We start from the raw sequence: 27,735 nt of genomic DNA on the forward strand, positions 1-27,735 counted from the left end.
GCATTCGGAAAAATAAATTTCCCAAAATTTTAAATAAGACCCGCACCCAATTTTGGTAGTGATATTTTCGAAGAAAAAAACAGTGCGGGTGGTATTCGAGATTATACAGTAATTAGTGGAAGTGATATGGCTTCCATATCACCGAAAAAATATCGACCAAATTCGGCAATGGCTGGATGAGGAAACTTTGGACTGTGATCCAGTCAACGGTTCAGATTTTGAAGATAATCTCGAACTGAGTGAACATGATACAGACACAGAGCAAGAAACCGATAGTGAAACAGAACTTCTGTGTAGTGAAGAAGATCAAACAAACCAAGATAAGAGACAAAAGAGAATTTTCTATTGTACAAAGGATGGTTTGAAGTGGTATAAGGAGCCACTTTTAGCAGATTTCCATACCAGAGGCCACAATATTATTCCTCCCCAGCAGTTACATGGACTTCACGACCCAGCAAGAAATCGTTCAATCACTCAGTTACAGTGCTTAGAGTGCTTTCTGGATGACAGTATTATTCACTTGATAACAAATTCGACAAACTTGTTCGTTGAGAAGATAAAGAATAAGTTTCAGAGAGACAGAAATGCATAGCTCACTGATGCAGTTGAAATTAAAACTCTATTAGGCACTACCTATTTATCCGGATTGCTGAAGGCAGGCCACAGAAACATATCAGAATTATGGGACATGGAATCGGGTATTGGCTGTGAAGCTATTTACATCACAATGAGTAGTGTTAGATTTAGATTCCTTATTAGACGCATACATTTGATGATATAACCCATAGGGAAGAACGGAAGACAGTAGACAAGCTTGCACCGATCAGAGAAATATTTGGCATGTTTGTGAGGAACTGCCAAAAGTGATTCAAGCCTGGAGAGTTCTTGTGCATTGATGAGCTACTGATTGCATTTTGCAGGAACTGCCCTTTCAGGCAGTTTATACCTAGTAAACCTGCGAAGTAGGGGGGAAAATCTTTTGCCCAGCTGATACACAATAAATATGGTTATTTATGCCGGCAAACAACCAGATGGCCCCTTTCAACTTAGCAACTCACCACGTCGTAATACGACTAGCACAGCCTATTTTGTACTCTGGGCGTAATATCACTGGTGACAATTGGTTTACTTCAGTTCAATCTGCAGCACAGTTATTGGAGAACAAAACTACATACGTTGGTACTGTAAGAAAGAATAGGAGATGTCCCTGAAGAATTGAAAGTGTCCAAGAATACCGATGTCTAGAGTTCTGAGTTTGCATTCACAAAGTATGCTTGTGTCGTATCTTACGTACCAACAAAAGGCAAAGTTGTTCTAGTGTTGTCCACATTATACGAAAAAAGGAAATCTACCAAGACACAGGGGTGAAAAAGAAACCAATACCTATAACATTCTACAACAAGACAAAATTCCCAGTGGATATCCTGGACAAAATGTGTGAGGGTATGATGTTTCTAGAAACTGTCGACGCTGGGCATTGAATGTATTTTTTTATCTGATGAACATTGGTGGAGTCAATGCATTAGTCATTTATAAGAAGAACCGTAGTTTTCCAAATACTTTGAGAAGGAAGTTCCTATATGACCTGTCAATGGATCTCATCAAACTTCATATATTAAGGAGGATACAACAAGAAATGATTCCCAAAGAACTGAAGAGGCGGTGTAAGTTATTTGTTGGAATTGAAGATGATGAGAGATCTGCTAACCGTCCGTAAGTTGGAGCGCAAGGACACTGCTACATGTGCGGAAGAAGTCGCAACAAAACCACCCGGAAATCCTGCAGTACGAGTGAAATGGATTTGCCCTGATTATGCAGATACAGTCTGCCTCTGTTGTTCATGTGAAACAAGAGAGGAGGCAACAGACAATGAAAGTGGTTGAGGACACAGAGATATGTAAACAGTTGTAAATTTCTAGGATTTTTTTGTCCTACTCTTCAAAAGATAGTTTGTAGCACATGATATTAAGGTTCAAAAATGAAAGGTATAATCTCGGGTAGATAATGCCGTTATTGAATAGATAAAATGACCTGTGAAATATGCATATTAATACTTAAGGTGGAATAAAGGAATTAAAATGGATGACAATTGTCATTCGCGCAAGCGCTCATGTTAGAATTTACAGCGCGAGCAGCACAGTGTTAAGGTTAAGTTAGGTTAGATTATGCAGTTTTAATAAATAAACCGAAACGTTTGTCACAGAACCCACTGGAGTGATACTAGTCCAATTTTTCAGGAAGAAATTGAACATACAGGTTCACGTTTCTCAGAATTAGATGATAGGTAACAAGTAAGCCACAGTTTGGACATATGTGTAAATGTGAGTTTTGAACAAACTGATTTCCGCTTCATACCGATTTTAATATGAGTGGGTTTTTCCTCCGACTCTTATGAAAAATCTGATGTAACGACAATCCGCTATGACTATTAAGTTTTTCGTCGTTATACTGTTCGTTGAAATGCTGTGTGGATGGTTCTAAGGTGCTTTGGATGTTCTGAACCTTTTGTTGGCCGGATCCAAGCTCTCCATGAAGGTATGGTTGGACAGCTACTATATCACAATGATATCTCAGAAGAATTTCTAATCAAAAATGAGCTCAAGCAAGGGTATTTACCTGCACCTACATTTTCTGCCCTGTACCTAGCAGCCATGGTTTATGAGAACGCCTACAAACAACGCAGGTGTGGAAATTAAATATAAAAATGAAGCTGGGCTTTTCAACCAGGCCAGACTTCGCTCTGTTCCACCCGGGTTACAGTATTGCAATATGCAGATGACATTGCTTCTCCAGCCCATGACCCTCCATAGCTTCAGCAGTCTGTCATTTGCCTCAACAGAGCATACAAACATTTTGGCCTTACTGTCAGCATTCAGAAGACCAAAATGTTTGCTCAACCTGCTCCTGGAACCACCATCCCAGATTTAAATATCACCATATCTGGCACAACTCTGGAAAGGGTGGATCACTTCTCACACCTCGGGAGTAGTCTCTCAGTGACCTGTACCTCTGAGAAGGACATGGAGAATAGAATACAGGCTGCCCATATGATTTATGGAAGTCTCTCATGTTGCGTATTCCAAAACAAAGGTTTAAGGATTAGTGCAGAAATAATGGTGTACCATGCTGTTATTCTCTACATTACTCTATGGGAATGATGGAGAATGATTACTGGTACAAGCAGGTGCGAACAATGGCGGGAGGATACATAGAATGAGGAGATAAAAGAAAAGTTAGGAATGAACTCGATGGATGAAGCTGTATGCATAAATCCGCTTCTTTGGTGGGATCATGATAGGCGAATGGACGAAGATAGGTTACCTAGGAGAATAATGGACTCTGTTATGAAGGGTAAGAGAAGTAGAGGGAGACCAAGGTGACAATGGTTGAACTCAGTTTCTAATTATGTAAAGATACGAGGTATATAACTAAATGAGGCCACAGCACTAGTTGCAAATAGAGGTTTGTGGCGACATTTAGTAAATCCATAGAGGCCTTAAGGCTGAACACTGAAAGGCATAACAGTCTATAATGTATGTATGTATGTATGTACTCTACGGGTGTTAAACCTCGACCCTATATTGCCAGGACATTAAGCAACTGGAACGCTTTCACCAGCAAAATCTTAGGTCCATTTTGAACATCAAATGGGATGACTGTATAACTAACACTGCAGTTCTTGAGAAAGTGTAGACATAAACCCAAATACTTCGCATAAGATAAACTTAAAAAGAACCTGAGAAGTGTAGACATAAACCCAAATACTTCTCATAGTCTTGCATTGAATTGCATTCATTGCTGTGTTACCATCGCGGGTTTAGCTGTACTGACAATGTTAAAAAAGGAAAAATGTTCCACCTTTTCAATACAATAACACTGTTCCACGAATCAATGTAGCAACACATTTAATTTATTAAGGGACCGGTTTCGACATCTGTCCATGTCATCATCAGCCTACACAAAAAAATGGCAAGAAGTTAACACAATGGTAGCACTTATGACACCTTTCTTGAATTAAAAATAGAAGTTCATGTAGAGGTTCTTGAACACTCTTGCTGATCTTGAGGTTAAAAAGATGTAGTATAGTTCACAATTGTTGTTATTCAAGGAATACAATTTTGGTTGCTAGGTAACAAATGATATAATTTTGTTTTAGTACTTCAAAAGGATAGTGGTATATATAAAAAGTCTTAGAATATGAGACTATTAGTACTGATATGGATTTTTTGATATCTAAGGAAAGGAAAGAAATTAAAACAAGAAATAGAAAAGTGAAAATGGTAAGGTAAGTATTATTACGAGGTTCACATTTAATTTAGCCTTGTCATGAAATACAAGAGGAAGTAAGAACCGAAAATTGAATTTAGGTAGGGTTTAGGAGGGGGTAATGGAGAAAGGGGAGTAGTTTAAGGTGGGTCAGGGGGGTGTTGTGGTAAGAGCAAGTAGCGTGAGAAGGTGTTGTGTATTACGTGGAAGATTGAACGCCTACTGGTCAACTTGAAGCTTTTGAAAACTAAAATAAGGAAGTCAAAAAGAATGTTTGGTTTCTCAGACAAATCGTTAAGGTTTTGGTTAGGATTAAAGTATTGATCAAGGTGTTGTAACTTTTCTGATGAATACTAATAAATAAAATCATGAATAAAATATATAAATAAAATTACTCAAAAACTTAATAAAATGAATAAGCATAATTAACCGAAATGTCCGTAGTATGGGCGCCAGAGTTCACCAGAATGGATGCCTCGAATTTAGATAAGAGCATGATAAACTTTATATCCCAGGGCGTGTACATAATGCTGCGTATTGGTACATCTGCTGCAGGCCTTACCTAACCTCCTGAAAACGACTAATTAGGTAGGAACTGCACCTAGGTTCATCAATAACACTGATTCTAAAATAGCTAAGTATATTCTTAACAAATTCCGTGCATGAGCACCTCATCAACATACAACATTATACATATAATACACACACAAAATATTGCTGGAAGACTCCATATTTACAACAACAACAAAAATAATGAAAATCGTGGGAAAACGAAAGCGAGAACTAAGCTATCATTTGTAAATAGTCCGATGAACAATGTACATGTATGAAGATAAATACCCTTCACTGTCTCTATATCAATTCGACTTACCGATTCTCATAATCAGCAGTTATCACATCACACAGATACTGTACCTTGTACTACTGTGTTCACATATTTTAACACTTGTTATAAAGATATATACACACGTCTGTCGATCCTCAACATAAGTTATGGAAAGTCTGAGATAGCTTTCACCAACATAATGCTAGGCCGCCACAAGTGCTACCATACTTAATGCGCAAGCACTCTTCACAATCAGCCACTTTGCACGAACATAACAAGACTCTGCTCCACGAACATTTGAAGTCCAGTCCATTGCTGCCGTGTCACTCCAGTACCGTGTATCAGCACTACTTCCTTCCCGTACAGTGCGTCAGTTGTAGTTCCTTCATACAGTGTTACAGCTTGTAGTTGTAGTAGTTGTCTTCCTTCTCGTTCCTTTACAATCACCTCTACCATCACCCTTACAATGTCCCCTTTTACAATGTTCCTGGTTGCCGCCGTATGATCAACCTTTATAGACATCAACATCCCCCTCCTCTCAGATGAACGTCTGGATTGGTGCTTGCCAGCCAATCATGAGTGAACCTCTTCTTGCTCCCAAGTTATAAACAAACACTCGGGAGTTTTACATGAATCATCAAATTTCCCTGGTACAACAACAAGCTCATCTCATCAGGCTGGGATATATACATGACTAATGGAATTTCCTGACACAAGTACATCACAACAAACAGTGGGGTAGCCAGATGACTCATTCAAATTACCAGAGTTATTAAAGCAATGTTTTCCCACTCGTGCAAAACAAATTACTCATACCTACATATGTGGATATCTTCCAGCTTACCAATATAAATGGCAAAATATACAAATGAATAATAATAATAATAATAATAAATCGAATATTGACAATAATATCTCTAACTTCTACATATAATTCTGGGGTGTGATATATGTACTATCACAGTGTATTAAACAATTTTCAGTGATATCAAGAAGAGAGCCTTTGTTTAGGGTACTGATAATTTCAATGTCTTGGTCTAATGTAGTGAAATGATGTTTTACATCTTGCATGTGTTGCCCTATTGCTGAGAATTTATTGTATCTTATCGCGTTAACATGTTCTGAATATCTAATTTTGAAGCTGCGTCCAGTTTGTCCAATGTAAGAAGAATCACAGGTGTTGCATTTAGAACGGTATACGCCAGATTTTGAAAATATATTAGTTCTGTTTATAGATTTGGAGTTATAACTTACATCCATGTTTCTATTGTTAGTTCGAAAGGAAATTTTGGAATTATGTTTTTTGAAGATAATGGCAATGCAGTACACGTTTTCATTGAAAGTGAAGGTAGAGTAAGCTGCTGGTTTAGGATTTTGATAGTGTTGTATTTATTTGGTGTTTAAATTTATTGATTATTCGTTCAATAAAAAATCTGCTGTAACCATTAAATTTAGCGATGGAACGTATAATATTAAGTTCTTTATTTAAATTTTCTTTAGATAAAGGTATTTTGAAAGCGCGGTTAACCATACTGTTGTAAGTGGCACATTTATGTGATTATGGGTGTGAGGAATCTTGTCTTATGGTAGTAGCTGTTTGTGTGGGTTTCCTATAAATCATATAAGATAAAGAATGAGGTAATCTGCTAATTGTTATATCTAGAAAAATGATTGAACTGTTGGATTCAGTTTCAAGTGTAAATTTAATATGAGGATCAATCTTGTTGAGATTATTAAGAGTAGAGGATGTATTAATAATCCTATCATCTAGAATTACAAATGTATCATCCACATATCTTGCCCAAAAAAGTATTCTTGAAATTACCGTTGTTACCAATCAAATTATGTTCCAGAAAATCTAAGTATATCTCTGCCAAGATCCCCGATGCTGGTGATCCCATTGCCAAGCCATCTTGTTGGTATATTATATTGTCAAATATGAAAAAATTGTTATTGGCTAACAATTTTAAGACAGTCATGAAATCATGAATCTCAAATTTACTCAGGCGACTGTGTGTATAATGTATAATCTCATCATTACAAAAGCTGATAAGGGTAACACAACCGTTGTTATGGATAAAATTGAATACATTGAAAAAACCAAAAACTTTTTCATCAATAATTCTTATTCAATAATTTAAAAAGTTCCAACTCAACAGATTCAGCATCTTCTTAAGCAAACATTAAAGAACACCTCTTTCCTATTCACAGATTATGAGAAAACAAGGTTATTGAACATGAATCCGGGTCTACCAACTGCAAAAGCTTTCCCTAAGATCCACAAGGCTGATGTCCCCATTCGCCCGATCATTATAATTACAGACCCAGTCCACTATACAAATTAGCCCAAATCATTCAAAAATTTCTAAAGAATAATTTTAAGTTTTAATCAAAAAAGTCTATTAAAAGTACTATTGATCTAATTGAAAAACTGAACAACTTTGAAATTCAACCACACCATTCTTTACATTCTTTTGATATTGTCAATATGTACCCTAGCATTAATACCAAAAAATTATTTCCCATTATAGAAAGAAACCTGAATACATACAGTCACCGGAGTAAATTTGAGATTCATTATTTCATGACTGTCTTAAAATTGGTAGTCAATAACAATTTTTTCACATTTGACAATATAATATACCAACAAGATGGCTTGGCAATGGGATTACCAGCATCGGGGATCTTGGCAGAGATATACTTAGATTTTCTGGAACATAATTTGATTGGTAACAACGGTAATTTCAAGAATATACTTTTTTTGGGCAAGATATGTGAATGATACATTTGTAATTCTAGATGATAGGATTATTAATGCATCCTCTACTCTTAATATTCTCAACAAGATTGATCCTCATATTAAATTTACACTTGAAACTGAATCCAGCAGTTCAATCAATTTTCTAGATATAACAATCAGCAGATTACCTTATTCTTTATCTTACATGATTTATAGGAAACCCACACAAACAGCTACTACCATAAGACAAGATTCCTCACACCCACAATCACATAAATGTGCCACTTACAACAGTATGGTTAACCGCGCTTTCAAAATACCTTTATCTAAAGAAAATTTAAATAAAGAACTTAATATTATACGTTCCATCGCTAAATTTAATGGTTACAGCAGATTTTTTATTGAATGAATAATCAATAAATTTAAACACCAAATAAATACAACACTATCAAAATCCTAAACCAGCAGCTTACTCTACCTTCACTTTCAATGAAAACGTGTACTGCATTGCCATTATCTTCAAAAAACATAATTCCAAAATTTCCTTTCGAACTAACAATAGAAACATGGATGTAAGTTATAACTCCAAATCTATAAACAGAACTAATATATTTTCAAAATCTGGCGTATACCGTTCTAAATGCAACACCTGTGATTCTTCTTACATTGGACAAACTGGACGCAGCTTCAAAATTAGATATTCAGAACATGTTAACGCGATAAGATACAATAAATTCTCAGCAATAGGGCAACACATGCAAGATGTAAAACATCATTTCACTACATTAGACCAAGACATTGAAATTATCAGTACCCTAAACAAAGGCCCTCTTCTTGATATCACTGAAAATTGTTTAATACACCTTGATCAATACTTTAATCCTAACCAAAACCTTAACGATTTGTCTGAGAAACCGTACATTCTTTTTGACTTCCTTATTTTAGTTTTCAAAAGCTTCAAGTTGACCAGTAAGCGTTCAATCTTCCACGTAATACACAACACCTTCTCACGCTACTTGCTCTTACCACAACACCCCCCTGACCCACCTTAAACTACTCCCCTTACTCCCTTACCCCCTCCTAAACCCTACCTATATTCAATTTTCGGTTCTTACTTCCTCTTGTATTTCATGACAAGGCTAAATTAAATGTGAACCTCGTAATAATACTTACCTTACCATTTTCACTTTTCTATTTCTTGTTTTAATTTCTTTCCTTTCCTTAGATATCAAAAAAATCCATATCAGTTCTTATAGTCTCATATTCTAAGAGTTTTTATATATACCACTAGCCTCCTTTTGAAGTACTAAAACAAAATTATATCATTTGTTACCTAGCAACCAAAATTGTATTCCTTGAATAACAATTGTGAACTATACTACATCTTTTTAACCTCAAGATCAGCAAGAGTGCTCAAGAACCTCTACATGAACTTCTATTTTTAATTCAAGAAAGGTGTCATAAGTGCTACCATTGTGTTAACTTCTTGCCATTTTTTTGTGTAGGCTGATGATGACATGGACAGATGTCGAAACCGGTCCCTTAATAAATTAAATATGTTGCTACATTGATTCGTGGAACAGTGTTATTGTATTGAAAAGGTGGATTATTTTTCCTTTTTTAACATTGTTACTATTAGTTCAATACGGATCAGTTATGAAGTTTTTAACTTTAGCTGTACTGTTCGAGGAGGAATGTCAGACAGGAAGAGGAAACTCACCAATGAAAGATAATATGTCAAACACTACCACACCCCCTACCTTTCATCAGATGCAACATATGGCCACATGTTCTATGCAAGAATTGGTCTGCTAAGCCACCGACACTACCTCCGTTGAGTAGACCAATAAATTATGAAACTGCAGGTGAGAAACGTACACTCAGGTATCTGCCAACGATAACAGAAGATATAGTGAAATTGTGACCACTATATCTTGCCAGCAAAGGCATAGTTATATTGGATGCTTTAATATCACCAGGGTATACACCCATATGGAAAACTGGGAAATGTCAGGGAATTTGATAAATCACAAGAAACCTGGAAAAAGTCAGGGAATCATTAAAACAATCTGGAAATTGGTGACGTGAACGCTACTGATCCACGAAATATCACTGTAATATTTGTCACAATGTGAAAGGTTATCATTGATTTACTCAAATAAAGTCTCAAATCCCAGGTAAATTAAGAAATAATGGGAATATTTAATTTTACACAATACATACTTTACTGCGTTACAAGTACATACAATTTACTCTGCGTCGCACGGCTTCCGTGTTTTGTTTGTGTGTAACACAACACTTTCGTGTGTCATGTCTTTGCTCACGGTAATGCTTTGGTGTCGTGTCACTTCAACTGTCAATTGTCTAATAGTGCTGTTCTTTTAATAAAGTAATATATCTATTGGTCCAGGGATCATGCTATTTTCCGGTTGCTTCGGCACGAGATTTAGGTCTTGTAATTTCCTTATTACATGGTGATTTTCGTCGTCAAAAAAAGCGATAACATCCTTAATGTTGTTCACCTCCATTTTGCTTTTTGAACTGTCCGCGCTAGACAAATGTACAAAGATAATGAGAATCCACAGACATGGCACTTCCATTCATCGGTGCCAGCCCTGGACCTCAAGAAACAAACAAAAGACGGCGCGAGCAGCGATATGCAACATGATGGACTCCTGTTTACAGCTCGTAAGTACGTATTCATATTTCTTGCTAGTAACGACGGTATTTCTTAATCTACCTGGGATTTGAGACTTTATTTGAGTAAATCAATGATAACCTTTCACATTGTGACAAATATTACAGTGATATTTCGTGGATCAGTAGCGTTCACGTCACCCTGGAAATTTGTTCTTCTGCCAGATGAAATGGACCTCCTGTATTTATCCACGTAATAGAATATTTTTTCATCTTTTATAACATGAATCTAGGGCATGTCTCTTATGCCAGGAAAAAAAATTGCAAAGAAAACGAATAAAGATTTTAAGAAATGCTATCTAGAATGTGAAGTAACTGATAGTAGCATTAGCTATATGGATAGCCAGTTGCTAGCAGTAGCGACTACAATCAATCAAATTTGTAATGTTTTGATCTGCTTACTATTGAATATTGTGTGTTGTTGGGGAATGGCGAGCTTGATCAATTATTTTATGTTCATAGTTTTTCTAATTGCTTAAATGCAATACATGGCTTCCACCACAAAATAAGTGCACAGATAAAATTCCACAACCCAACGGATGTCTGTGTAATGAGGTGCGATAGTTACTACCTTGTATATTATAAAGACAGGCAAAAAAAAACCTACTGTTTGAATATAGCAATATGTGAAATTCACTGAAACTTAAGACTCATTTGTTCGCTCATCATGATTATTATTATTGTTGTTTCGTTATGTGCATTCATAGAGCGCGTTGGAACTTGTTCATTGGCTTGATGACTTTCACCTTCCTATTCTTCCAAAATCTCTTCATGAACTCACTGTCTTGTCTTTTTCGTTCTTCTGACCACTTTGTACCAGTTCTGCTGCTAGTTTTGACCACAAATATATGTTTATTTACTGAGGTTCTAAGACTTGGCCATTTTTCATGTCGTCTTGCCCGATGTTCAACTCATTCACATTTATTCTTGTTTCCTCCTGCCAATTTATTCTCCTGTTTTGGGAATTTATTACATTGAATAACCTTTTTGTGAGTCTATTATCTGCCCTAAAAAGGTGTCTAAAAAATTTCAAACATCTCCTCCGTACAGTATTGATGAAACTATCTGTGTTGTAACTATAGAGGTCTGCAGTTGACCTCTTGATACAAATTCCATTCTCTTGTACATACATACATACATACATACATACATACATACATACATACATACATACATACATACATACATACAGTGGTCTGCCAAATTATTATACTCAGAACAAGTATTTGCCTTTTTTAACAGCAAAGCTGTAATATTTTCCATTGTTAGTTCTACAGCTTGTCCATTCATGAGTTATTTATTCTTCGGAGACTGCTGCATATATCAAGAAGTTGGCAAGTCCTGAAATAGTGTCGTGTCATTGTTGGTGGGCCTGGAACTTCAGCACTATTGGTGCGCAAGTTGTGTATTACTATTGTTCGTTGATGTCCTATAGTTATTGTGGTCTATCTGTTCTCTTTCAATGTTTGTAATTACAAGTTACTTTTACAGTATGGTATGCGGAGTACTTAGTAATAAGAAGCCGTGTGAAAAAATGCATTAAATCCGTTGTTATTCCCCGTTTAGGGATTCTAACCTACAAATTGAGATGGGGAAGCGTTGTGACATAACCCCTCGTAAGAAAGCCACAATTTCTACATTATTGCCCCACTGTAAGTATAACCAACGGCAGATTGCATCAATTGTGGGGGGTTTAACACTCATCGGTGAGAGATATCGCCAAAAAAATGAAAACAAGCACACCTCTTGACTCATGCCACAGAGGTCAGTGGGGCAGAAAAAGAATAACTTCGCCCAGAATTGACAGAATAATTCAAAATCATGCAACAAAAATTTGTCTTACACCTGCGAAAGTGTTAACCAATAAACTTCGGAATGCTGGGATTCCTTTATCGCAAAGAACTTTTGAGCGGCGTTTCAAAGAGATGGATCTGAAACGCCACCGCCCTTTAAAGAAACCAAACTTGACAATTGCTATGAAACCAACAAGGCTTCAGTGGGCTAAGGATCACAAAAATTGGTCAGAGGAAGATTGGAATGAGGTCTGTAAAATTGCACATGCAATTTCTTGTGTTCTCATGATATAAGATAATATTGATTAATACTTTCTTGCACTGGCATTGTATGTTTTAGGTTTGCTTCTCAGATGTATCTTCAATACTGATCCTTGATGATAAAACCGAGTTTGTTCGACGCTGCACCCATGAAAAATTCAATGAAGAATGTGTTGTAGAACGGGTGAAACATCCTCTCTCCATAATGAGATGATCTGTCATTAGCAGCAAGGGTAATGGCCCTCTGTATATTGTTCAAGGCAAAATGGGGAAGGATCAGTACGAGCTGGTGCTAAGGAACAAACTTTTGCCTCAAGTCTCAGAATGGTTCCCAAAAAATGATTTTACCTCCATGCATGAATCACCACCATACCACAAGGCTAAAACGTTAACAGCATTCCTACAGAATCAAAAAATCAATGTATTGGACTGGCCAGTCAAATCGCCTGACATGAATCCAATAGAAAATATTTGGAACATACATACATACATTATCATTATAGACTGTTATGCCTTTCAGCGTTCAGTCTGCAAGCCTCTGAGAATTTACTAAACGTCGCCACAATCCTCGATTTGCAACTAGTGTTGTGGCCTCATTTAGTTCTATACCTCTTATCTTTAAATCGTTAGAAACAGAGTCTAACCATCGTCGTCTTGGTCTCCCTCTACTTCTCTTACCCTCCATAACAGAGTCCATTATTCTTCTAGGTAACCTATCCTCCTCCATTCGCCTCACATGACCCCACCACCGAAGCCGGTTTATGCGCACAGCTTCATCCATCGAGTTCATTCCTAAATTAGCCTTTATCTCCTCATTTCGAGCTCCCTCCTGCCATTGTTCCCACCTGTTTGTACCAGCAATCATTCTTGCTACTTTCATGTCTGTTACTTCTAACTTATGAATAAGATATCCTGAGTCCACCCAGCTTTCGCTCCCATAAAGCAAAGTTGGTCTGAAAACAGACCTATGTAAAGATAGTTTCGTCTGGGAGCTGACTTCCTTCTTACAGAATACTGCTGATCGCAACTGCGAGCTCACTGCATTAGCTTTACTACACCTTGATTCAATCTCACTATATTACCATCCTGGGAAAACACACAACCTAAATACTTGAAATGATCGACCTGTTCTAGCTTTGTACCACCAATCTGACATTCAATTCTGTTGGATTTCTTACCTACTGACATCAATTTAGTCTTCGAGAGGCTAATTTTCATACCATACTCATTGCACCTATTTTCAAGTTCCAAGATGTTAGACTGCAGGCTTTCGGCACAGTCTGCCATTAAGACCAAGTCGTCAGCATAGGCCAGGCTGCTTACTACATTTCCACCTAACTGAATCCCTCCCTGCCATTTTATACCTTTCAGCATATGATCCATGTAAACTACAAACAGCAAAGGTGAAAGATTACAGCCTTGTCTAACTCCTGTAAGTACCCTGAACCAAGAACTCATTCTACCATCAATTCTCACTGAAGCCCAATTGTCAACATAAATGCCTTTGATTGATTTTAATAATCTACCTTTAATTCCATATTCCCCCAGTATAGCGAACATCTTTTCCCTCGGTACCCTGTCATATGCTTTCTCTAGATCTACGAAACATAAACACAACTGCCTATTCCTCTCGTAGCATTTTTCAATTACCTGGCGCATACTGAAAATCTGATCCTGACAGCCTCTCTGTGGTCTGAAACCACACTGGTTTTCATCCAACTTCCTCTCAACGACTGATCGCACCCTCCCTTCCAAGATGCCTGTGAATACTTTGCCTAGTATACTAATCAATGAGATACCTCGATAGTTGTTGCAATCCTTCCTGTTCCCTTGCTTATAGATAGGTGCAATTACTGCTTTTGTCCAATTTGAAGGTACCTTACCAACACTCCACGCTAATTTCACTACTCTATGAAGCCAATTCATCCCTGCCTTCCCACTATACTTCACCATTTCAGGTCTAATTTCATCTATTCCTGCTGCCTTATGACAATGGAGTTTATTTACTATCCTTTCCACTTCCCCAAGCATAATTTCACCAACATCATTTTCCTCCTCCTCATGAGCTTGACTGTTTGCAACACCACCATGATGATTTCCTTTTACATTGAGAAGATGTTCAAAATATTCCCTCCACCTCTCCAGTGATTCCCTGGGATCTGTTATGAGTTCACCTGAATTACTCAAAACACTGTTCATTGTGGGTTACTGTAGTCACGTCCTAGTTCGTGAACCATGGGCAACGGCTGAGTGGCCTAGTAAGTGGTCCTGAGAGTCGGGATACCAGTTGCTATGGAATGGGAGTGGGCATCTCGGACATATTCTGAGTCGTGGTCCTCCTTGTTCTCAGGCGGCTAGGACTACACAATTCACCGGTGGTCCATAACCCGTTAGAGGAGAGATCCTCACTTGGACTATGTGCAAGTAGGGCAGCATCCTGCTTCATGAATTTACCGAGCTCAGAACACTTTAAGCAAGCCTCGGACCTATGGGAGTAATGGAGTCCCACTCCCATTTGACAGGCGAGGGACTCCTTGGAAACAACTTGGCGAACGAAATGGAATTCGATGGGGAGCTATCAATATTAATGGGGCTTATGGAAGAAAGAAGGCAGAACTTGCTGAGTCAGCAAAGAGGATGCATCTGGATATGCTAGGAGTAAGTGATATTCGGGTAAGGGGAGATAAGGAGGAAGAGATAGGAGATTATAAAGTGTACTTGACGGGCGTTAGAAAGGGAAGGGCAGAGTCTGCGGTAGGGCTCTTTATCAGGAATACCATTGCACGCAACATAGTTTCTGTTAGGCACGTAAATGAGCGAATGATGTGGGTAGATTTGTCAGTGGGAGGAATTAGGACAAGAATTGTGTCCGTGTATTCACCATGTGAGGGTGCAGATGAGGATGAAGTTGACAAGTTTTATGAAGCATTGAGTGACATCGTGGTCAGGGTCAACAGCAAGGATAGAATAGTGCTAATGGGCGATTTCAATGCGAGAGTTGGGAATAGAACTGAAGGATACGAAAGGGTGATTGGTAAATGTGGGGAAGATATGGAAGCTAATGGGAATGGGAAGCGTCTGCTGGACTTCTGTGCTAGTATGGGTTTAGCTGTTACGAATACATTCTTCAAGCATAAGGCTATTCACCGCTACACATGGGAGGCTAGGGGTACCAGATCCATAATAGACTATATCTTAACAGACTTTGAATTCAGGAAATCTTTTAGGAATGTACGAGTTTCGGGGATTTTTCGATGATACAGACCATTATCTGATCTGTAGTGAACTAAGTATCTCTAGGCCTAGGGTAGAGAAAGTGAAATCTGTCTGCAAACGAATAAGGGTAGAAAATCTCCAGGACGAGGAAATTAGACAGAAGTACATGGATATGATTAGTGAGAAATTTCGAACAGTAGACAGTAAGCAGGTTCAGGATATAGAAAGTGAATGGCTGGCATACAGGGATGCTGTAGTAGAAACAGCAAGGGAATGCCTAGGAACAACTGTGTGTAAAGATGGGAAAAGCCGAACATCTTGGTGGAATGATGAAGTGAGAGCAGCCTGTAAACGTAAAAAGAAGGCTTATCAGAAATGGCTCCAAACAAGGGCCGAGGCAGACAGGGATTTGTACGTAGATGAAAGAAACAGAGCGAAACAAATAGTTGTTGAATCCAAAAAGAAGTCATGGGAAGATTTTGGTAATAACCTGGAAAGGCTAGGTCAAGCAGCAGGGAAACCTCCTGGACAGTAATAAAGAATCTTAGGAAGGGAGGGAAAGAAGGAAATATTTGGAAGGCACTGAAAAAAGAAATTACTTAACAAAGTGCCATTACAAGCAAGAACATGCTCCTAGAAAGACTTAATAAGGTCTGGAACAGCCCATATATGGAAGAACAGGCAAGGAAGCGCATTATGAGTATGCCAGGAAGAGTCTCTGCACTGATTGTGGCTAAGGGTGGCTTCACAAAATACTAAACGTTTGATCATTACAAAGACAATTATAGTTAAGAAACTGTTTTTTGTGTGAAAAATGGTAAATAGAATATGTGAAAGACAAATGAAATAAATATAATGCATGAAACATTCCCAGAAATATATTTATTTTGCCAGAATGTTAGTAAATCCATGTATTTTCAATCTGAGTATAATAATTAGGCAGACCACTGTACATACATACATACATACATACATACATACATACATACATACATACATACATTATCATTATGCCTTTCAGCGTTCAGTCTTCAAGCCTTTGTGAATCCGTGGCTTGCTTTGGTATAGGAGTAAACGCGTCCACCTGTCACCCGACGGCCCCGAGTTTGATTCCCGACCGGGTCAGGGATTTTTAATTGTAAGTGATTATTATCCCTGGCCTGGGGACTGGATGTTTGTGTTGTCCTTAATGTTCCTTTCCTCACATTCAACGCTTTACACTTCGGCAATTACAAATACACGCAGGTTCATAACATATGGTGCAAGTAGGGGCAAAATACCTTTCAAAGTCGACTCCCTGAACAAATAGCATTGTAAAAAAAATCATTACACCAGCATACTAGCACTTCTGATTACGAGCTTAAGGATTAAGATTTCAAGCCTGTTGGTGTCTTCTCCCTCATTTTTAGTCATATGTATCCTTGATGCTCTTCCAACGCTTCTTGCACTCTGCAACTGGCAAAGGGAGAACGTGCTGAATTCACAAAGAAATGCTAGTGACTGCGATGTGACTGCTCCTAGAGCAGGCGTCTACAGTCACTGAGCGGTCATCGCGTGTAGGAAAATAATAACGTACAAACTCAGAAGGTGATCACAAAGCAAATATCACGGAGTGATCATCACTGGAATCACTTTAAACAAGGCAAAGACTCAAGTCCTTTTGGTTTTACAAGGTCCTTTCTGTCAAACAATTCAGTCGTACCATCTCAAGTCTACTCATTGTGTGTATGCCTCTTTAACAGCAGTGTTGCATTTGATACAATTCTCGCTAATACAATCATGTTACTTAGCAAGGCACACTTTTACCAACTAAGTACAAAAGATGGTTATTTTAATTTTCAACACCAGTGTAACAGCACAGGTCCAATTTTAATATTTTAATTGTACATGTACAGGGTTTATTTATTAGGACTCTTAATTTTAGATTAATACCAATGGCAATGTCACACATTCAGAGGTGCCAACTATTACGGATTGTCCGTAATAATTACGGATTTCACCTCACGATTGCGGAATTACGGTCAAGGGGGAAATTATTACGGAAAAACAGACATCACGAAAAAATAATTTTGAACGGTAAAAATAAAAGGAAAAATTTTCAATACTTTCGAGTCTTTCTCCTCAATCGTCCTCGTTTCAATGCGTGTGAGTTGGCAACGATACTTATTCGATCGTGACTTCCTTTGCTAACCACAAGCGCTGTAAAATTCATTGTGAATGAAGGAGCTTAGGCGCTGCCCTTCTCCACTATAAATCCTTCAGCAATGTCGTATTTGCTGTGTTAAGTGTACCTGGAAAGAAGTAAGGCCTACATTAAGCACATTAGCACTGGAATCGCGTATGGTTCAGAGGACGAAAATGCCATCACAGTGGGAAGGATGCTTCAAGAAAAACTACACTGAAAAGCAGCTGCTGCGTGAGAAACAAGCTACAATTAATGTTTTATCACAGAACTAACAGGTTGTGTGCAAATGTTATTGTGTAATATGGTATACTTTCGAATAGATTGCTAGAAGGAAGGGCAAAGGGGGTGTCATTATCGACAAGGAAGGAGCATGCTTTGGACTTGACTCGAAATTCTTCTCGGGGGCGGAGGGTGATTACTGATAATCCACTTCAAAGGTTGGCACCTCTGCACATTACAAACTTTGACTAGTGGACTTCAGATTCACTAATTATAGTATTATAGACTGAAAGATTTGTCACCTCCTTTGTAATATAATTTTTAGTGTGTACATAATATTTTTAATGTGTTAATATTATTGTATTTGCAGTAGACATTGTCAGTTTTCGACCATTGCTGAAGATGACCCATACCATTGTATAAGTGATTTGACATCATATTAAATGGTATTGAATAGGTGGACTTTAATTTTAATTTCTTACTAATGTAAACAGGAAAAGACGTGTACACAGCACAATAATCGATGGAATAAAATTTCCTTCAGGATCCTATGTCACATAAACGACATCGCCAAAAAAACAAAACATATTTAAACATTTTTTTTCTACAGTGAATCAGTTTCCCGCTATGGCACTGTGACTGACATTGTGCGCTCAATGTCATGCACACCTCACAGTCCAGTCAGATGCTTTGGAGACACTGGTGATGTTACAAGTGAATTGTGGTAATGAAACATGAATATAGGTAAATCGCCAGCAGAAAGACGAGAACAGCATCTGAAGGAGAAAGGTCAATATTAAGAATGGCAAGAAAATGTAAAGATAGCAAAAAGAAGGGAAGGGTCTAAAGGTCCTGAAACCTCAGACAAGCCAAGAAAGAAAGTTGTAAATTACACAACTAAAAGAAAACATTCTCTCAATGAAAATACAGATGCTTGCCAGCCTTAATTTTAATTTTTTACTAATGTGAATGTTTGTCAATACGGATCGTGATGAAGTTTATCTCTTTAAATTTTCCTATGTTTATCATGACTGACTGACCACAATCTGCCCTAAACAAATTGTGTTCTTTCAAACTACTTAGAGAATTATAATAATATACATTACAGGAAAGATCACATTTTGACATATAAAAATGTGACCTTGAAGTAAACAAAATTACTTGCAATGTCAAGGTTTGAAAAATGCATGTTGTTTTGAGTATTTCTAAATGTGCTCAGTGTTGCAAGATTTTTTTAAATGTATTTATTTTGACTTTCCCCAACTGGAAATTGCTCTTGAGGACAACGTATACAAAAAGACAAGATGAATATTTAAAGTAATAGTGAGTTGGTTAGCACATTTAACATACTGTAGGCTATGTTGTTGCATTAAAAAGTTTGGGATGGAATATTGTAAAATGGTTTTCCGATGCGTCCCTCTGTAATATGATATTTTCATGGAATAATTCATTATTATTATTATTATTATTATTATTATTATTATTAAAACTGAAAGGACTTTTCCTCTCTGTGAAACTCACACCCCGACTTGTCACATCATTTACCATCAAACAATTGCCATCTCGCAACATGGTTGAGGTCCTTTTGCAGTCGCTTACAATCTTGCAACTCAATTTTTACTCTATACAGTATAACATCATCCACAAAAGGCCTTATCTCTGATTCCAGTTCTTTCCTCATATCATTTATATAGGTATAAGAAAACAAAAGTTCCAGTAGCACTGCCTTGAGGAATTCCCCTTTTAATGATTACTGGATCAGAAAATGCTTTGGCACTCTAATTCTCTGAGTTTTGTTTTCTAGAAATATAGCCACCATTGAGCCGTTCTTTTGTATAGGCCATTTGCACTCATTTGTTCTTAGTCTCCTAGATAGATAGATAGATAGACAGATAGATAGATAGATAGATAGATAGATAGAAAGAAAGAAAATCACTGTGCAGTCCATTTAACCTCTTGAATCTAAACATCTGCTATATCTTGCCAGAATCCTACAAGTTAAGCTTCAGTGGAGTAACTTTTCTTTAACCCAAACTGCCATATATCAAAGCAGTTAGTAATTTTGCAAACAGACCTAATATAATCAGAAAGCATGCTTTCCCAAAGCTTACGTGCAACACAGATCAAGCTGACTGGTTTGAATTATCGGCTTTCTGTTCGCCACCCTTTCATTTGTATACAGGGGCTAATATATCAACTCCCTGCTCCTTCTTCCAAACAGTAATCAAATAAACATTTTGGATATGGTACTATACCCCAACCCATTGGCTTTAGTGTTTTCCCAGAAATCTTACCAATTCCAGCTAATTTTCTATGTTTCAGCTTCTGTTATTGTTATTATTATTATTGTTATTATTGTGCTTTTACGGCCGCATTGGACCACTGTAGTCAATTTCTGTCCGGTCTTCTATGATATTTTATGTTTTTTTTTTTTTTCTGATCTTCCAGTATTTCTTCATTCTATCTGATCTTCGTTGAAGTTCTTCTTTTGAAAATACCCTTTTAGTTGTTTCTCTTTTATCACATTTTGGTAGGAATCTAACTTTACTATTCTTTTATTTATTTTATCCAGACAGGTTGTTGCTTTTGTTTCCTAAGCTTTTCCAAAATTCTGCGTATTAACCTGTCTTGAGGTGTTCTCAGCTTCTGTATCTTATTGTAAATATCTTTATTACCCTAGGTAAATTTTAATACTTCATTAGTATTAGTCACCACCTCCACCTGGACATTATCCTCGTATCCCACAATCTTTACATGCCGCTGATGGAATACTTATGTCTTCTGTTATCCTCACATATACAGTACACTCCCTTTGTTCATTAATGATTCATGGAATGTCCTTGGAACCTGTTTCTGTCTTCCATATTTCACTAAAATTTGTATGACTGCCAGCTATGCTTGTCATGTTGTCCGTAGTTGACTTCTTTGTTACATTCAATTTCCTAGTAGGTTCCTTGAATTTCTCCTTACTTCCACAACCATTTTCAACTCATATTTTTTTCCAACCTGCCCCATCTTAGTCTCTTTACTTTGTTATAATATAGCAGGTCAAACATTCGTTACCACCTGTAACCTCTTAACCAGGCGTGATGAGTTAATTAGTCAACCAGTAATTGTTACTCAGTCGCGTAATGACGAGTTAACTCATCTAGAAACTTTGGAAATTATCTGCTGGGCGGAGCACGTTATCTCGTCTCTTATTGTTATTGAGTGTAGTTCTATGATTGCTTTATAGATGTTAATAGGTTCCAGATTTGCTGCACCACTGTGCGCACCAATATTTAATTGTATTTTCGTACCTAATTGGCTAAGCGTGATTGTTTGTATGATGAAACTATTCATCTCATTGATTCAGATGACAAATTAGATGACAACTCTTTGGGTACCGGTAGCAACAGTGTCACAAGTGGTGAAAGTGACTGAACTTTCTTCTGAAAATGAAGAAGAGGGAGAAGATATTAGCTTGCCTACAAGAAATCATGCAGCCACTTTGCACTGGCACAGCCAAGGTAATCCTTGTGCTTCTTTTATATTTGTATCAGTCAGTAAAATAAATATTGATGTGATTCCAAGAAAGCAAGCCCATTGTACTCTTTTAGCCAGTTTATAGCGGAGGATTTAATCAAGCTAATATGTGAGCAGACAAATTCGCAGAACACTTTTCTGAAGTGCATTCGGTACTGAAACCTGTCGCAAGCTCAAGTTTGGACTCCAACTGCCACATGAGCTATAAAGTTATTCCTATCCCTCCTCATTTTTCAAGGAATAATCATGATGCCAATATGAGTGGGAAGTTGTATCTTGCCTGTTTTGAATCAAATTCACAAGAAGTGCCAAGAATTGTATACACTACAGGAAAACATTTGTGTGGATAAATCGCTGTGCTGTGGAAAGAAAGGGTGCAGTGGAAGCAGTTCATACCATTGAAAAGGAGTCGCTTTGGTTTCAAATTGTTTGTTCTTTGTGAGAGTGGTTTAGGGTACATTTGGAATTTTATTATATATTCTGGGAAGGATGCAGACTTCGTCAACTTGTGTCCCATTAGTCCCGGAACTATCACATGAACTACTGAACAAAGGGTACACAGTGTATCTAGATAACCAGTACACCAGTGTCCAGTTAGCTGAAACTTTATGTAGCATGGACGCTGATATGGTGGGAACGTTGCGTATAAATCGCTTTGGGGTACCTGATGTTTTCAAGAATAAGCTCGTGAAGAAACGTGTACACAAATGCCAGATATAAGGACAAGATTATGGTCCTGCACTGGAAAGATAAGAGGGAAATTACTATGATTAGTACGGTTCTCGACGAGACCTTCAGAGATGAAGAGAAAAGAAACAAAGTGGAACGAAAACCCAAGCTAGCAGTGGACTACAATAAGAATTGTGGGCGGAGTAGGTAAGACTGATGGACTAATGGAGGCATGTCCTATTGAACAAGAAAGAGTAAAGAAATACTACTTCAAACTAGTCATGCATTTGCTAGACATAGTTTGTTTCACTGCTTTTCAGCTGTATAAGAAAAATGGGAGGAACCAAAAACACCTTGTTCTTTATGATTTATCTGGGTGAACAGATAGTTCAAGAGAATCTTGAAGAAGCAGCCAATGGAATGAGAAGCCCACAAGTGGGAAGGCTATCATTGAAATCTACACCAACACGATTTACAGAAGAGGCATTTCCCAGACTTCATCCTGCCCAGTGATCAAAAAACAGTGTTTGATAAGGAGGTCCAAAGTGTGTTATGACAAAGGTGTTAGGAAAGAGAGTCTATTGGTGCTCAGAATGCAAGGTTGTAAAGGTGTTAGGAAAGAAAGTTGGTATTGGTGCCCAGATTCTAAGGTTGGAATTTGTGTAGCTCCATCGTTCAAGGCGTACATTTTTTAAAAGAAACTCGTTGAAGAAAATTTATATTAAAGATCATTGTCTTACAATTCTGTTTGGTAACGTCATGTACAGTACAGTCTTTTACTTTTATTTTTCACTGCTCGTCTTGCTATACTGTTATACAGTAGTATAATAATGGCATACTTCATTACAACAGTGGCATCGTTTTATTGGTTGTTACTTAGTGCCATAATGTAGTTGCAAGAAGTCTAATCAAATATTGAATTATGGTTTGAATTAACAAATGCAAATAAAAAGAAACCACTTTTCCCTTTGCGAATATCAAATGATCCTAAATGTCTCTGTCATGGCCATCCATCAATGGCTGCTCATTTCAGATGTCCACCAGCCAGAAGTCATATTTATGATAAAACAGGCAGGACTAGGTAACTTATCTTCCATGAAAACATGCTTACATAATGGGCGGGATCAGTTCCTTCGTCATTCACAGACCACATATTGGGCAGGATGAGTTCCTTAGCCATTTGTTGAAGCATAATGCGATATACCATTTTCCACCAGTCACAATTACTTTTTAAGAACCCCCTCCTGCCTGCCTTATCACCCATTTGGTGCTTCCTAATCATCCTACTTCTACAACCTTCCTTTCCCTCGCATTTATTTTTGACTATGAACAGAGCTTTGTGATCATTTCTTGAGATTCTCTATAGTGCTCATCTGGTTTTTACCATCACTATACAGAATATTCTTCCATGTAGTTGGTCCTGTCATTTGATGATTCAGCAGACCTTCCCAGATCACTTATTTACCATTTGTTGGTCATGCTTCCTGTCATTGGCATTACCTTCCCAATTGTCACTTGGTAAATAATGATCACCAGCTTCAGTCACGTTCCTTTCCGTGTCGTTTCCCATTTAGCTGATTATTTTATTAAATATTTCTTCATCAGTGCCATCCTTTCTGTGCCTGTACACCCCAAAAATATCAACTTGCTAATTTTTAGAGATGGGCTGTACACATAGATTTTCATGTTTCTCTTTCCTTATTTTTTCGTATCTTACAAATTCTTCTTTCAACAGTATGAATACCCACCCTCCCCCTCCAACAGTTCTTATCCTGTCTCTGCGATTAACACACCATTTCCAGGAGAAATTTTTCAAATCCATATCATCCATTCTCCAACATGACTCTTCTCCTATTGCAACATCTGCAGATACTGTATATATCTGTTAAGTTAATTATGTTCTTTACGTTACTTCTTCAATTCAACACTAATTGTACCCACTCCATATTCTCATTTATAGTGCTTTTTTTTTAAATTTCGTGTGGCTATTTCTAGCCAAGTGCAGCCCTTGTAAGGCAGACCCTCCGAGGAGGATGGGCGGCATCTGCCATGTAACTGCGTGTTATTGTGGTGGAGCATAGTATTGTGTGTGGTGTGTGTGTTGCAGGGATGTTGGGGACAGCACAGACACCCAGCCCCCGGGCCATTAGAATTAACCAATGAAGGTTAAAATCCTCGACCCGGCCTGGAATCGAACCTGGGATCCTCTGAACCGAAGGCCAATACACTGACCATTCAGCCAATGAGTCGGACATTTATAGTGCTATTAAAACAACATGCATGTTCTGACAGCTTCCAGCATGGTAGTAAGGGATGACAGTTACTATGGCAACCTGTACCGCCTCCCATGTAACCAATCTCAGCTAGATAAGCTCTCTCCCTTTTCCTACCTCTCTGTCTTAAAGCTCCATTAGGAGGCTGGTCTATTTTGCACATTGCCAGTGGGTATACCATGGCCAGTGTGGCCGGGCTATATAATATTAAGTGATATCATTATCTGTATAGTGTGTTTTGGAAATCAGCTAAATGTTTATGGTGCTGTTGTGTTTGTGTTAATAAGTGCTAATAATAGACTAAGTGTGTTGTTATCAAGACCAGCATTATAGTGCAGTGTAAATTTTACATAGTATAATCTTAAAATGTAATTTCACATTTTTCTTGAAAATTGGTAATGCAATTTTTCCAGCTCTAGCATTAAGTCAGCAAAATTGGAAAATCCCTTGAAAAGTTAATATTTGAATTGAAGTATTACAAGTGTTAACCAGCACCCTTCAAAATTATGATACTGATTATTATTTTGGTTTCTTAAAATAATAATCATACATTTTTCTTTTCTTCTTTGATTCCTTCTCATTAAGGTGAACGGGCTTTGATTTTTGGAATTTTGGACAAAGCATGTAAGATTTTAGGAATTAAGAATCACGACCTGTGGTTAGAATACCTGAAGTTTTGTTTTTGCTTCAGATTTCAATAAAAAGAGGTCCCGAAACTAATGATTGTTAGTTTAAAGGCACTCGAAACGACAAGGTGAAAGATGGACTTTTGCCTATCGCAACTCACATTTCAATTATAGCTGGCATCTTAAATTGTGCCAACACCTATGACAGGGTCCGAACGATTTCCCTTTTTTATGTATACAAAAATCTCTTAGATATTTCTCTTATCCCCCACTGGTGAGACCTAGTGTTTACAGTGCACTATATCTTCTGGTATGGGCTAGAGCAATTTTGTTACTTTCATTGATCTGTGTCAGTCTTATTCTTGGTTTTGATAATATGAAAGTGACCGAGGTATGAGCGATGCTAGTAATGCCATTCCTTATGCAGCCCGTCCCTCTTATGAATGGTGTGAAATTGTTGCTCATAGGGTCGGTTGGTGCATACATTTCAGTGGGCTTGGCAGACTGTTATGTAATAGCAACTTCTTGCTCGGTGAGGAAAGCAATGGGAAACTACCTTGCTGCTCATTCCCTAGTATGCCTCTTCAGTGATGCCTGTGCTGTCTATGACAGCTAATGGCAGAGCTGTTGAGGATCCATCCAGTCGTAGGACTGAACATACACCCGGATTTGAACCCAGAATGTTGAGCAGGCCAGTCAGTGTCATTCTGCTGCTGAAATGTATCTGAAAAATGAAATCAATTGTCCGGAGGTAGACTGTGAGGGAGGGGAATTATGAGTATGTCTTACGATATTTTGAGCTGATAAAATTACTGTGGAACCACCTGGGAATAATAGCAACGATATTTAATGTTATTCTAATGCTCTCATAATCCCCGTACATGAATATTATTTTCCGCAGCGCCTAGCACAGAGCGAGAGGCTTTGATTGAAGTTGTAGTAACTCCAGCCGGATTCATGTGGCAACTCAGCGCTCCCGCTCCTTTACTCGACACCACCTGCTGCGAGGCGTCAGAACACGCACGTTGTTTTAGTAGGGCTATAAATTCCCAATGACCTTCAAGTCAGTTAGTGGTGATAATTTCTGCTGTTTTAGGAAAACGCCAACAAACTCTTTTTTTTATAAACAATTGTTTTTCCCAAACAGTTTTGAAACAGGTTACAAAATTTTTTCACTATAAAACTGTATGGTAGCAGTAATTAGCATCATTATAGCAGAAGCACATTTGCCAATAAAGTAAATGATTTCACAAACAGTTTGAAGTCAACACGCCATTCGTTCATAATGGAACCCAGTGAAAGACAAGTGAGACACATGCCCAAGAGAGCTGCGAGATAGGAAAGGAGATCATTTACTCTAACTTGATTCGTAATGTCTTGACAGATGGCACAAGCTGATGGCTGACAAAATACCTGCCTGAAGGATACATGGGAAGAACGATGAGTGAAGACTCCACTCATAGGCCAAGGATATAGTTTTTAATTAATATGAAAACTTCAAAACTATTTATTAAATATTTGTCATTAGGCTATTAATTGACATTTGTGTGTTGTGATTGCAGCGCTCTGCTCATCAATACAGTTTCACACACCCAGAGTTGTTAACCAATCCGTTATTATTGAAGATCTTCAGTATTATCCAGAATCCACGTTCATCATATAAGTATAAGATTATTGTTCGATGAGCACTAGTGTAAGGAATAGCAGTTATATAATCTTATTGATAAGAGAAATAAATACCAAAATAATATGAGAGTATTTATACAATGCCCAATATTACAAAAAGAAGAAACTAATTACGATTTAAATTCATACTCTGGTGTATAGCCTCATCATCTGGATATGTGTATCACTTTGAGTCTTATGGAGGAGCTTCGCAGAACAGCAATAATGAAAATTTGTCTTTAGTTGAAAGGGTAGGTACAGACTTGCTGAACGTGGTCCAGAAAATCACACTGCTTTTTGATAATTTCTTCACCAACTGGTCTCTTCTCACCATGCTGTCAGAAAAGAGATTCTTTGCAGCTGGAACAGTGCGAGAGAACTGAATGCTATTGTATCCACTTCAGACAAGAAAAACTTAAAGGAGCCAAAAGGGAGCTTTGATTTCAGCTTTGAATGTTGGCAACAGATTATTTGCAGTTAAGTGGCATGATAATTTTGTTAGTGTTGTGTCCAATTTTGGTACCTTTGAGCCACGTGACCTTGATGTTGGTGTGGAGATTTGTATGCTTGTTGATTTTCAAATTTTTTAAAATCTCCATAAATTTCTTCTATCCTACTGTCTAGTCAGCCTTTCTACTTCAGGTAGTTCCCTTCAGGTAGGGGGGTAGTTGAATACACCTAAGGATATGTCCTGTCTGCCATGAAAGGTGACTGCAAGGGTGACACACTTGAAAGGACTGCATATTTTGGTATTATGAACTGCAATTTTACAGT

General features: G+C 37.7%; 1 protein-coding gene across 2 annotated transcripts in view; it reads left to right on the forward strand.

Annotated features, from left to right (window-relative positions):
* Nucleotides 1–27,735, forward strand: part of LOC136858067 (uncharacterized) — a 579,094-nt gene that overhangs the window by 240,661 nt on the left and 310,698 nt on the right. The gene's annotated exons all lie outside the window — the stretch shown is intronic.

This window comes from Anabrus simplex, chromosome 1, assembly GCF_040414725.1.
Source record: "Anabrus simplex isolate iqAnaSimp1 chromosome 1, ASM4041472v1, whole genome shotgun sequence".
Taxonomy (NCBI): domain Eukaryota; kingdom Metazoa; phylum Arthropoda; class Insecta; order Orthoptera; family Tettigoniidae; genus Anabrus; species Anabrus simplex.